The sequence below is a fragment of the Xenopus laevis genome, chromosome 5S (genome assembly GCF_017654675.1).
Source record: "Xenopus laevis strain J_2021 chromosome 5S, Xenopus_laevis_v10.1, whole genome shotgun sequence".
In the NCBI taxonomy this organism is placed as follows: domain Eukaryota; kingdom Metazoa; phylum Chordata; class Amphibia; order Anura; family Pipidae; genus Xenopus; species Xenopus laevis.
The window spans coordinates 107,711,192-107,725,440 of NC_054380.1; the positions used below are offsets into that span (position 1 = coordinate 107,711,192).

Consider the following 14,249-nt stretch of genomic DNA (forward strand, 5'->3'; position numbering starts at 1 on the left):
GATTTACAGAGTAATGATCGTTTGCCTGAGCAAAAACTCGCCTGGTGAATGGGCGCAAAAACTCAGTGCTGAGATCTTTTGATAGCGTATTGTGCTCTACAACTGTTAGTAAATTGGCGATGTCCATGGAAAGTGTATTTTTGGCGAATTTTCGCTAGTGACGGCCACTTCGACCATTAGTAAATTTGCCCCAATGTGATCTGGTTAAATCACAATGAGTCAACAGGAAAAGTTAATCTAGAATGCCCTAAATCAGTGTACATGGTAATAAGGCCATAGCTCAAGGACTCTACAAATATGAAATTAAATTATGAAGAGCAACCTGAATAATGGACTGCTGCCCACTCAAGCAGAACTCTCAGTTCTTCATAGGAAAGCAAACACCAAACAAAGTGGCCTTAGAAGGGGGAATACAAAATAAATCATTGCTACAATAAATCAAAGGAAATAGGAAAATTCCTACAATCAACAATAATAATATGTAATACATTCTTCTTTAAAACAATAGTGGAGCTGCACCTTTTCTTGGTAGAAAACATAACAATACGTTGAAGTGAATTTCACATAATTTGCATTTTCTGTCTCTTGAAAGAATTTTAGCAGTTAGATTTTTCCCCAGTTATAAACACTTTGCTAATTATCAGAAAAATATTCTCAGACATTGAGCAGGTTTATGTGTAAAATAAAATCAACTGCTTCGAACAGTGAATTACATTTTTTGTGCCATTGGTTAAAGCACTTACCACTGAATGTTAACACCCCAACAGTTTGGAAAGTACATCTTAAATGAAATTAAAACATTTAACTCAACTACTGTGTTGTTTCTTTGGTGAGAACCATCATTATAGAGAACAGAGAAAAACAAATATTGCTTTCCTACTGAAAAATGACATTTACAAATAACTTTCAAACCATTCAAAAACGGTAATGCATGTCTAGTGGAAAGGCTGTAAAGAATTATTGCATAGTTTCTTTCTTTAGGCAAATTTGGGTTTACAACCCCTTTCAGTTTACTAGTACCTTCTTGTAGCTTACTGTACATTTATCTTATCTGAATGTCACATGTCCAAGCTTTAAAGGAACAGTAACTCAAAAAAATACAATTATTTTAAAGGAATGACAATTTAAAAACTGATGTGTTTACTTCAGAAACACTGCTATAGTTTATATAAACAAGCTGCTGTGTAGCCACGGGGGCAGCCATTCAAGCACAGGATACACAGTAGATAACAGAAACGTTCTGAAGAATCCCATTCTATACTACAGAGCTGATCTACTACAGTATCTGCTGTGTATCCTCTGCCTTTTCCAGCTTTAAATGGCTGCCCCCATGGCTACACAGCAGCTTGTTTATATAAACTATTTAGTAGTGTTTTAAAGCAAATACAACCTTTACCAGTGCAGCGCAAAACTACATTATATTTTAATTGCTTTGATACACGTTTTTCTGTGTTATTGTACCTTTAAGATCAGGCTGATTCATCTCATCTCACAAAGAAATATATGCTATTATTGCTTAGGGTGCTTTATTTTACTATAAAGCAAATTACCTTAACGTTTACTATTATATGTTGAAGTGTGTCCTATATGCCACTGAAAATAAATGTGGTTTAAATTGAAAGCAACCAAGGTCACCTCTCTGAAAAAATGTTGTATACATTATGTTGTGCTATCTTATACATGAATCATTTATTCTTTCTTGCCAGTAGTGATGGTCGAATTTGTCCCTTTTCGCTTCACCACAAAATTTGCGAATTTCTCACGAATTTCGCAAAATAGGCGAAAAATGTGTGAAATGCGTATTTTGAAACTGGCGATAATTGACGCCATGCCCTTAAAGTCAACAGACGTCCGTTAATCATTGCCGGCATCTAAATTGTCGATTCCATCACCAGCGTCAAAAAAACATTGATTCCGGCAAATTTTCCACACTGAATTTTTCCGGCAAAATTGCGAATTTATTCACCGGCGGTGAAACGCAGAAATTTGCGCCTGCTAATAATAAAAATTGCTCCAAAAAAGAGCATGATGTGTCACACTTATCAGAAATGACTTTGTTTTTGTGTATTAACATCCCTAGTGCAAGACCCGGAGCAGGTGCAATATCACACGCCTAAGTCATCTATTAAAGAGAACCTGAGTCAGGGCCATAGATGAGCTGAGCCATTAGAGAAAGGTGCAACAAAGCAACAAAGGACTTTGAAATCTATGGGCTTCTATGGACTCTAATCACAGGGCAGGACAAAATAAAAAATACATGGTGCTCTTACAGTTTAGAGAATCTCCTATCTGTCAGTATATATCACAGTTCAGTTTCTGTTAAGCCCCAGAAAAAAAACACATATATAAATGAAATTGTGGCATTCGGGATGGGGTTGTGTTTAGTGATGTGCATCTTGATCCAAAACCCATGGGAGAGTCAGTGCTCTGAAATATTCCCTCTCCAAAGCTGGAAGATGTGGGTATAGGTTGGGAGCCACAATGACAACATTGTGTGGTTTACGTTAGGTCCGGGTATGGGTTGAGGATTTCCCTGACCTGCACATTTTTAGTTGTGAAATCGGAGACAGGGCAATGATGTCAGGAGGCTGAGATAGGAGCAGTTTTGGATTTTGGAACCAAAAAAAATGTCTGGTTCAAAACTAGCAATACAGATGGCTACCCTAGCTTTCACAACCCCTTGGTATTTTTATTTTTTAGGCTTGTGTAGCAATTCGACCACATTTTTAGGCTGCCCAACTATTCTATGTTTACAGAAGTTTTGCAAAGCAAAAACTTAATAAAAATGAAATATAAAAAACCAGATATTTTCTCAAAGGTCAGACAGGCAGCTCAAATAATTGTCCCCTACATGAAAATTTCCGTTTATAAATACAACGTAACAGCAGCAATATAAGCCATATACTGTATTTATTTTGTGTTGATGCCTCCAAACATACAGCAGTGTTTGCTTAGAAAAAAAAGATACCTTTTTTTTTGCCTTTTCCACATTTTAAAGGTTCTTCAAATGTCAATTCCTTCCTAAAGCAGAATCATGCTGCGAAAGCTATTGAATAGAATACATCATATGAGAAAAACTGAATGTACAGAAACTGAACCATTAAAGCACTTGAAAAACATGTTCTTTCACTTTGGGGTAAATAAACATAGAATTAGGAAAAATAAAACATAACACGAGCAGGAACAAAGTCTAAGAAGAGCAAATGAAATACGTTTTTGTTGTCTGAGGAGACCCACGGGCATGCATGATTAAACACTTGTACTCACATACAACTGCTGTGCACAAAATTCTCTTGGGCGCTGTTAAGTATTTTCAGACAACCAGCTCTAATTTCATGCCTCAGTAACCTTATACTATCCTCCTCTTCTGATGATCCTGCATGTGCAAATTAGATTACTTATTGGCAAACTCATGGATAACCTCTCAGAAGTGCTGTGTGCTATTGGCTTTGACAATGAATTTCAAGACAAAGGTGACACTAAGTGGCCTATAGATTATGGCTACTAAAGTTTATAAATACTACAACACAACAGGAATAGGATATCTTATCAGGAAACCCCGATATCTATAAAGCTATACGTTCTGGTAAGGCCATGTGCCATACAGTGCTTATTAAGAAAATAATTTTGTATATTTTTTTTTTAATGATTTAAAGGATTTGCTTTTTCTCCTTGATAGTAAAACAGTACCTTAAACTTGATGGTAACGAAGCTGCATGAATCCATATTGGTGGCGAAAGAATCCTATAGGATTTCATTAATATTTAAATGTTTTTAGGGCTCAACTTGCATCTAAATTAGAACCACATGAATGAGCAACTGCATTTGTAGTGACACACTGGGAGCATCTCTTGAGTGGCCATAATTACACTGGCATTATAAAGAATTGCACTTTGCACACTGCACTCCATTGTAGATAAACCCTCTGATGGCACTTACCCCCATAGATAACACCATCTGATAATATGTCCTTAGGAATGCAGATTTAAAGGACCACGATATATTATCCAGAAGGCTCCCAATAACAGAAAGGCCATCTCCCATAGACTCCATTTTATCCAAACAATTACAAATAATTTCAGTTTTCTAATAATAAAACAGTACCTTGTACTTGAGCCAAGATATAATTAACCCCTATTGGAAGCCAAACCAGCTTATTTGGTTTATTTAATGTTTAAATGATTTTCTAATAGACTTAAGGTATGAAGGTCCAAATTACAAGATCCATTATCCAGAAAACCCCAGGTCCTGGGCATTCTATAATAGAAAATCATGTAAACATTATATGAACCCAATAGGCTGGTTCTGCTTCCAATAAGGATTCATTATATCTTAGTTTGGATCATGTACAATGTTCTCTTTTATTATTACAAAGAAAAGGGAAATCATCATAAAAAAAATTGGATTATTTAGATAAAATGTATTCAATGGGGGACGTCCTTCCTGTACTTCGGAGCTTTCTGGATGGATTTCCTGATAATAGATCCCATACCTGTACTACAGATCTAATGATACCATCTTGGAAAAGAGTATCTGTAACTCTCAACTAGGGTCATTGGGGTGGGAAAAAGCCAAAAGACTCATTAAGGGCAGAGACACCCAGTCTGATTCGGGGAGAGTAGTCGGCCGGCGACAAATCTCCCCTTCTTCGGGGTGAAAAATAACCCCGAACTGCCTCCCCTGCCTTCCCGCAGGGTAGAATATAAATGGCCGGCGGGATGGCACTCGGAGCGATTCGTTTTCCGAAGTCGTCCGAAATTACCTCATGAGGAACGAAAAATCTCCCCAAATCTGACCGTGTGTCTCTGTCCTTATGAAGAAGTTTTAAAATGTACAAACACAGTTGTATCCCAAACCTTTAAACATTAAACTGCAAGTTAGAAAATTGAAAGCAAATATCTAATTGTTTGGTAAGGTAACGGCATTTTAAAATTTACCACCTATGTCTGTATGTCAGACCTCCAGACTAGTGATGGGCAAATTTGTCCTGTTTCGATTCGCCACAAATTTCGTGAATTTCCGGCGAAATTTGCAAAATGGGTGAAACATTTGCAAAACGCAGATTTTGACGCAGGTGAATGTTTGCAGGCATCAAAATGGGTCAAAGTTGATGCCGGCGCCCATTAAAGTAAATGGGCGTCCGTTAACCGTCACCTAAATTGCGTATAAATTGTTGCTGGTGTCAAAAAAATTTTTGCGGCAAATTCGCAAATTTATTTGCCAATGGCGAAACGTGCAAATTCGGTGCGAATTTGCGCCTGGCTAATAAATTCGCCCATCACTACTCCAGATTATTATTGCTGCTGTTAAAAAATAGATATTAATGTTGTAAGCACATTAAATATACAGTAATTCTTATGTAGTCTGATGCCAAAGGGGACAAATAACTAATTATAACTAATAACTGTTATATCTGAAAATGGAAAATTAATTTTAATATGGTTTTAAGCTCCTTATTAAGCTTGATAAGTTCAGATACATTTACTGAGTGACATTTGTTTAATGTCAAAAAACATATATAAATGCAAAAAAATTATTTAACGCACACTCAGAACTAAATCATTCTCAAACTGGGTTATTTCCTTTAAAGGCGAGTGTTCTATTTGCAGAGAGGAAGAATCTACTTCCCAAAGTTAAAAGGTGATGAAGCAATATGACACACACGGAATGACAGAAACAAGCCAGATAAAAACAGTTTGTGTACTGCAGTGACACAAGCATCTATTAGTCTACAAGATACCACTGCCGTCTCTGTAAACTTTTCATCGAGGCTTGTTAGCCGGTAACACAGTGGGACCCTAGAAGAGGTCATCTATTAGAGGCTAAAAATAAACACATCCCATCTTGTGAGTGGCATATCTGCTATAACATCAGACAGACAGGACCAAACAAGCTGCAAGTGAATTTGTTTCTATGTTGGGTGAAGAACACAGCTGAAAGAAATGGAAATGTAAAATTAATTGTAAGCTCTCCATGATGTCATTTTTCTTTCCGCTATTTTTGCTCGAACAGCTTTGTTTGAAATCACTTGCAGTGTTGGAAAGGTCCGGACTGAGAATTAAAATAGGCCCTGGCATTTCAGGTACACAGAGGCCCAATCAGCCCACACAGAGGCCCAAACAGCCCACTAAATAGTGACTTTCTATGGCACCTTATAGCAGCCCCTCTGGCATTTGCCAGAACCCACAGATTGCCAGTCCGGGTCTGGTGTCAGACTGGGATGCCAGGGGCCCACCAGAAAACCTTAGACTGTGGGCCCACTTTCCAAACTATTATTCCTCCATTCCTCACTCAACCCCTTTTATATCTACTTACTATATTCTTCCATTATTACACATTTTTCCCCATAAAGAAATTGTGAATGGCCATGAAATAAGCCAAATGTTTAGAAGCAAAATGACCCACTGACACCTGGGCCAACCGGGAATTTTCCTGGTGGGCCAGTCCGACACCTGACAACACCACTGTGTAGTGGAGAAATGACATTTAGCTGTCCTGAGATGTTCACCTGGAAGTGTCCAGAAGTGGTATATTTATGATTCCATGTTATTCTGAAAACAGAAAATACTGCACTACATAATGGCACAAGATATGGCAATTTTTTTTGTGAATTTTTTGCAGTTTCGCGGGAAATTCACAAATTTTTCAGAAAAGCGAAACAGGAGAAATTCGCCTATCACTACTTATATGCACCTGTCTGAGAATGGGCTCCTTTAAATCAATAGGCTCTGTTTCTTCCTTGTTTTCCCATGTGGATGAACACATAAAACTGACTGCAGGGGAACGCAAGAAAAGCTGCTCGTCTTTGCGAGTCCTAAGGAAGCTGAGACTTTATCAGTCTTGTTTGTCATCCTGTGGAATCCAGGGGCAGTATGTTCCTTGTTCAACCTGGGTGCAATAAATAGGGGTTGTGCTGTACATACATTTTGCAGAGAAATCTCTGGTTTTGGAGGCAATCAGGGAAACTGAAGTTGCTACATGTTTGGTCATTGCAATGTAGATAATTAGATTCCTGGTGCATAGATAATCCTTGTGCACAGGCTCGGATTTGTGGAAAAGCCACCAAGGCCCGGGCCTGGGGGAGGGGCATGATTTTAAAGGGCGGCATGCTGCCCAACTACACCCACATTGGTTCAAAAACACTGGGGATGTGCAGGAGATACAATTGTTTATTAAATTCCTCGTGCACCAATAACCACTGGTCCGGTCCCGATAATGAAAATTTGCACGAATAAAGGGGAGGGGACAGGGGCGACAAATCGCAGTGGGTATGCCCGCTAGGGGTGCCCGCTATGTGAATCAGGCCCTGCCTGTGAATAACGGGCTCCTGTTTATCAGTGCACCAGGAATAAAAGTATATACTGTACCTTGCAAGGACTGAACATGGAGTAGCTACAGTTTAACTGTTTGCCCCATTAAGGTAAAGAATAATAAAAAACATATGTTTTTTGTCATTAAAACAGATAGGCAAAGAGTGTTAAGCACAAGCCCTTTTCATTTAACCTTTTTGGGGGTATTAATAACCAGTAACCCGCAAAATTGACAGAATTTAAAGGAAAACTATACCCCCCAAACAATGTAGGTCTCTATTAAAAGATACTGAGTAAAACAGCTCATGTGTAAAACCCTGCTTCATGTAAATGAACCATTATCATAATAATATACTTTTCTAGTAGTATGTGCCATTGGGTAATCATAAATAGAAAATTGCCATTTTAAAAAATAAGGGCCGCCCCCTGAGATCGTAAGATTCACTGTGCACACATACAAACCACATGTAAGGTCACATGAGCCAATTAACAGACAGAGTTCTGCCTTTTGCTTTCTCACTTCTTCCTGTTACAGTTAGTGTTGTAGTATTTCTGGTCAGGTGATCTCTGAGGCAGCACAGATAGAGTCACAAAATGGTGGTTCAAGGCAAGAGATGTAAAAGGGTAATATTTATGTAAATATATATTTCAGTTTGGTAAGATTCTTTAATATGTCATTCAATTTGATATAAACTATCTGTTGCTTAAGTATTCATTTTGGGGGTATAGTTTTCCTTTAATAGGCTTTTAAATATAATCCATTCCTTCCCTGCACTTCTAGAAATCCAGTAGCGATCCTAGAGTGGGGCAGGCCCTGGTGCGTGATGCGCAGCCGGACCCCGCCCCCCTCCATACGGCCGCATTTGGCCTCATTTGTTAGTGGGCACGGACTGCCGGGGGGCCCTGAGGGGGTGTGGGCCCTGTCCCGCTAGCACCCCCTGCTCCCCCAGTAGTTCCGCCACTGTAGAAATCCTACTGTACCCTTAAACATAAGGGTAAGGTCACACCTGGAGATTCAGGGAGATTTAAGAAGGAAACTTCATAAGGAAACTTCGGGTGACTTCAGAAAACTAAGTGCCGTGAGTGCCATGCCGCAGGCAGTTTCTCATTCTTGCAGGCGGAAGACAGGGAGAAGCTGTTCGGGGAAATTAGCCGCCCCAAAGAAGAGGCGATTAGTTGCCGGGCGACCGAATCTCCCTGAATCTCCAGGTGTGACCTCACCCTAAGTGGCTGAGTAGCTAAGAGTGCAGCAATTAAAGCTGAATAGGAAAAAAAGACAAGTTTACACAGCAGAGAACAGATATGTTGTATTGAATACAATGTCTTTAGTTCTTATACAGGAATTATCTTCCTTGACAGGGGTCAATGCCATTTATGGTTGCTATAGGACTATAGATTAAAGCCTCTCTCATATAATATATTTTGACTTTTTGACGTTACTGGTCCTTTAAAGTTTACTGTGTAACTGGTTTTGGCCTTAAATTGTGACTTTTATTTTAAAAGATTCCTTTATGTAGTTTTGGGCTGCATATTTAATTTCGCTTTGGGAGCTTAACTGTTAGGAATCATTTCCTGTGAGCACATTACCCTCTAACTTCAACATGGGATGAAAGTTCCACTTTAATTAGTAAATAGGCTGTTAGTGACCTGAAACATGATCCAATTCCGACAGTAATGAAATAGCCCTGAAATGTCCTGCTGGGAACAAGCCACTTGTGTAAAAGTCTGCTAAGGTAGGATTAGTTTTATCTCTCAGAACTGAAACGATTGTATGAATAAATGTTCTAAATGAAAGTGATCAGAAGCCCTGTGAAGTGATGTGCAATGAAACATTTGTTGGTGCTTATTAATAAGTCATTGTTCAAAAAAATGCATAAGGTTACAAATCCCTATTTTTTGCACTGATGTGACATTTAGTTCAGGTAAAGGAAGTTTAAGGGATATCAGACTGAAGGAAGAATCATCTGTTAGCACAGTTCTATTACAGGAAAGGATAAGTATAATCTTTGCAAGCTACAGCTAAGCATCTGTGATTGAAATATCTGAGGTTGTGATACTTTGAATTGCTGATAGCTATAAACTTCCAAGAGAACTCATCAAAAAGGAGTAATGACCCTCATGTTAAAATAGAAGATTAATATTCTGAGATGAGAGAACAGATACTGAGATTATTGCCTGGGGAAGACTGACATCCAGTAAAGTGGCTTTACTTTCTCAACTCAATGTTAAACTTTCTGCACAGGCAGTTTCTATTATTGGAGAGTTACTAAGTGTTTTTTGTAGCACACCATCAATTTAGTATACAAACAAGTTACCAAATGCCAAGTATAAATAGCCACAATGAGGAAATATATAGTAGAAGTTTTGTTTTGTGCAGGGATGTGTCATTACTGGGTTTGCTGTTGTGAGACAGTTTTAGCTTATCAAAAAGGTTTGGGCTTCTCTAAATTATAGCATTGTGAGTTAAAGTCTACAATATTCCACTGACCTAAGCATCAAATACAGGGAATGGAACAAAAAAATTAAAGAAATATATAAACACATCACATGGTGTACAAATGTTTCCTCCTACACTCCTTCCTGGCTTCTGATAAAAATTGACCCTAGTGTTTATGTGTGCATGTAATAAAAAAATAGACTGTAAGCTTCACTGGAGCAGGGATAAAATCATAGCATATTTTACTTTAGTTACATATAAGTGCTTACTGAATCATACAATTATGTCACCCTTATTACCAGCCCTCTTCACACAGTTTAAGGCTAGTGCCACGTGTTGCAGATTTCCGAGAATCCTCTCCTCTGATGCTCCTTCCCTATGTGATGTGACTGCACCTGAATATATTGCCTTGGCTCGGATACAGGCAGACAACTTGGCACCAAAAACAAGGGGTTTTGGACCAAAATTTGCTGCATCTGCCTGCATTCAACAAGTTGAGGCAATGCATTTGGGTGCAGGCACATCAATTAGCAGAGGTGCGGATAAGTAAGGAGAGTGTTATGTCCAGCCATCGCTACGATCTACTATAAGCCCAGTCCACTATTCAAGGCCATGAATTGGAACTGGACTAATGACGCTATAATGCCAATCTAAACAATTAAAGGGTTAGTTCCTGTGTATCTGCTGATTTTTACAGTAAACTTAGGCTTGCTCATTACATCTGTTCTCTTTGGATTTATGTGACATGTTTTCCAAGATAAACCACAGATATATTACAGATCAGCATCAAACAGATAGGTCAGTACCTAGAATTAACATATTGAGCATTGTGCTACGTATCTGGACACGTTTTAGTACACACAGGCAGGCAGTAGGTGAGGCTGAAGGTAGGAAGTTTCACAAGGAACACATCTACAACAAACCCAAATTACAGACAGATGTACAGTATATCTTTAACATTAACTGGCTGGAAAAGAATTCTAATGTCTCTTTGGATAAGACATTATTAAAATACTACATTACTCAAGGAATAAAGTATTACTCAAGGTATAAAGTATAAAGTAAGCCTTGTATCTGTTCCTGTGTTTGCTTTTGGTGTAACTGTATATTACAGCTGTTTATAAAATACAAATGAAACAAAAAAAGAAACATCAAATGGTCTTTCCCATAAACTACTCCCTTTTTCTTGTCACTATTCTATCCTTTCTATACATTGTCTCCTGTCAATGCCAGACAACCTTTCACTTGTGTGGAACCCTCCAGTATTCACATGCAACCTGGGATTGATCCCCAAGAGATGAGCATCAGACTGGCATTGTGCTTTATCAAATTGTCTTTATCCTTATACTGGACTATTGGTTACCAAGTTATCTATACTGTATTTGAATGGCTACAATTGCAATCCAAGTTTGGTACCTGAGGCACAAGGAGAGACTCATTTGAATGATGTAGGGGTACACAGCGTGTGGGGCACTGGTAAGTTAGAATCCACTGGCTGACATCAACATGACAGAGGGAATTAGATGGTACCAGTAGAGACTCAGTTTTGAACAAGATTGCTGAATTGTGAATTGCAAAACAATTTCTGAATAAGTTTTAGACAAAGATAAATATTTGGTGAATGCATGCCACCTTTTTAATACAACTTCACTATTTCACTTCTCCTTTGTGGCTGGCCACACACCCAGAGTCATCTTATGATACCCAATAAACTGTCCAGACATTCCCTCTTCTGCCCTGTTCTTGTTATTTTATGATACAACAGGAGGGCAGCAGGAGTTGCTAAGCTGGGTTTGAAGTTCTTCCAGGATTCAAGTTTTTCTCCCCTAAAACTCACAAATTAGAGTTAGAGTCAAAAATGCTAACTTTATAGGTTCACTAAGGGACAAAACCTCAAAAACCACAGCATCTAAAAGCTTCTATGTTCATGTAAACGTCAAAGGGAGTTGTCCTAGGCAAAATGTAAGCAATTTTTTTCAATTTGGAGTTTTCACTTTTTTTTGTAGAACCGGTAGAATGCAAATTCAATGTATTAGAGTTTTTTTTTTTTTGTTAGTAAATGGACCCCTAAGTTTGCCCAGGAGCATTAACCCATAGCAGCCAATCGGTAGGTAGCATTTACTGGTCACCCGTTCAAAATCAAGCATATTCTTGGTTGCTATGGGTTAATGCTCCTGGGCAAACGTAGTGCCTTTTATTACATATGGGGGTTAGTGTTTTCATTGGCAAATAGAAGCAAAGATTAAAAATAAAGGTATAGTGGCCCCTTAAATCCAAAACATGTGGTAGTACTTACCTAAGTAAACCTGCTTGCTGTGAACACTGATGTTGGCTCAACTCCAACCTTTGAAGTTTGCAAAGCACAAACATTTATAATGACTTCATTATGGACGTTGAATTTTAGCCTATACAGTTCAAAATATTCAATTTAATCTGAAGAAAAATGTTTGACTTCTATGCGCCTTCTCAGTGAGGAGAGGTGCTATTTATTCTCAGGTCTAACAATCACAGGAGACTTTAAAAACACATTTCTTTTGACTATAAAGAACTGTTGTGTATGTTAAGAAAAGGTAATCTGTGAGTCCCTGAGCAATGAATAAACCAGCCACAGAAATGTGACAGCCATGGATTTGTGTGTCAGAGTCTGTGAAGGCAGTGATGTGGAAGAACTGAATACAGTGAGGGAGGAGGGTGGACTGCACGGGAGAGAGATGATGGGAAATATAAGGTATGTAGGTGGCTGGTTTGGTTTCTCCTATAATAAGATGATTATAAAAAACAAATGGTGACATAGTAAAAGAGTGCCTTGGCAGTAGCTATTTTTTTTACCCAGGTTATAATAAGAATTGGTGATGCAAAATGTGTCACTCTGTGCCGCCTGCAGAAAACATGTCTCTCACCTCAGTTTAGCACAAAGCACTCACAGATGTCGACTAATATACATATATTGTGTCATTCTCACACAGTACTGAGACAGATCAGAATGTGTTTAGTCTTCTGACACACACTTGTACCCACAGAAATAGTGCACAGTTATACACCTCTCTGTCTTAAACAGATCTAATGCTCCAAACTGAACTTCAGCCCACGGGGCAAATTCAATTCACCAGTGACGGCTTTGCAGGCAGCGCAACACTTCGCCAGGTGAAAATTCTCTCAGACAACGCTAATTCACTTGAATACGAAGTTGCGTCCAGGGTGCTGAACGCTGGCGAAGTTGCGCTAGCATTAATATTAATTCGGCAAGCAGAGCGAAGTTGCACTAGCCTTGGCTAATTTGTAGTGATGGGCGAATATTTTCACCAGGCGCGAATTTGCAGCGAATTTCCACGATTCGCTACCAGCGAATAATTTCACGAAAAAGCTGCAAAAATTCGCCGGCGTCAAAAAAAAAATGGACGCAGACATCAAAAACTAGACGCCAGCATTGTTTCGCGAATTTTTCGCCCCTTAACTACTAATTTGTATACGGCGGGAAGTTAAAGTTAAATGGACATATAGGTTGCAGCAAATACATTACACAAGTCCAGTTAAACTTTATAAAAGAAAACAGAGTTATTATAATGCCCCACACATGAGCCCAGTGTATAGTTTATGTGCCATATGTTAGGAAATGTATGGGGGAAGCCGGTTACCCCAAAAAAAAAGTACGCTCTTTTGCAGCCTATCACCCTGAAAAAAGGAAAATATGCCAGCGCTTTTTTGGGACTTAGAAAAATTTTCAACTAAATTTTGAGGAAGTCCTATCTACTCTATTGCACTTTGCCTCGTCTGAGGTTGTGAAGGCAAGTCTGGCGCAAGAGGTAACGTTCAGTAAAATCCGAATTTGCACAGTTATGTGCCTTTGCCAGGGCGAAACTTCATCTGACGATTGAGTGCGAATAAGCACCAGTGTCAGTCTCTTTCGCTAGCGAAGTTACGCGTGCGCCCGTTAGTAAATTGGCGAAGTACCGAAATTACGTCACGCTGGCAAAAAAGATATTGATTTTTGTAATATTATGAATCCAATAGTGCACAAGCTGCTGTCAGACATGCTAATTAGCAAGTACATTTTAACAGTAATGTAACTCAAGGCAAATGGGCTGACCTACATCTGATTAAAGCAGTTAATGAGAACAAGAAGCTTGGCAAGGCCATGTGGAAAAGAGATACAATATGGAAACAGTATTAAGTGCCAAGATGCTCTGTCAGCTGCCGTGGCAAGGTCTTGTAGCCCTGAGTAAGTTAATTCAAGCTTAAGTTGAAAACATGACTTTTCTAGTGAACAATATGGCCCACAAATAAAATAAATAAGAAAGAAAGTTCATGTGCAGTTTTTAAGGAAACAAAAGGCTGGTAAAGTCTCTCCCTCTGGACAAAATGTGTAGTGTATGGAGGTAATGGCACAGATGATAAAGGAAGAAAGAAAACAGAGTTAGTGCTTGATATGACACCTTATAATATAAAAGTTATGCTTTCAATTTGGTATCTGTGCTTGTAATAAGAGAAGCCAAATGCTGCCC

At 38.7% G+C, this 14,249-nt stretch overlaps 1 pseudogene; it reads right to left on the bottom strand.

The window, feature by feature from the left end:
- Window positions 1-14,249, bottom strand: part of LOC108717464 — a 330,982-nt pseudogene that overhangs the window by 59,292 nt on the left and 257,441 nt on the right.